This window comes from Dasypus novemcinctus, chromosome 11 (assembly GCF_030445035.2).
Source record: "Dasypus novemcinctus isolate mDasNov1 chromosome 11, mDasNov1.1.hap2, whole genome shotgun sequence".
In the NCBI taxonomy this organism is placed as follows: domain Eukaryota; kingdom Metazoa; phylum Chordata; class Mammalia; order Cingulata; family Dasypodidae; genus Dasypus; species Dasypus novemcinctus.
Window position 1 is genome coordinate 61,746,412 of NC_080683.1, and position 219 is coordinate 61,746,630.

Sequence of the window (219 nt, forward strand, 5' to 3'; positions counted from 1 at the left end):
GGCCCCTGCTGTCCAGTCCAGCTGCAGTGTGGGCAGCAGGGGCCTGGGTTGGGGGCAGTTAGGAGGACAGTCACAGGCTAGAGCTGAAGGGCTAAGTGGGCCTTGGTAGCACGACGGCTGTGGTAGCAACAGTGTCAGACAAGCAGTTGGGGGAGGCCCTGGGACCTCTTGGAGGTCAGGTCCAGGCATCAGTTGGAGTTGGGGCCTCTGCTTTCCTTG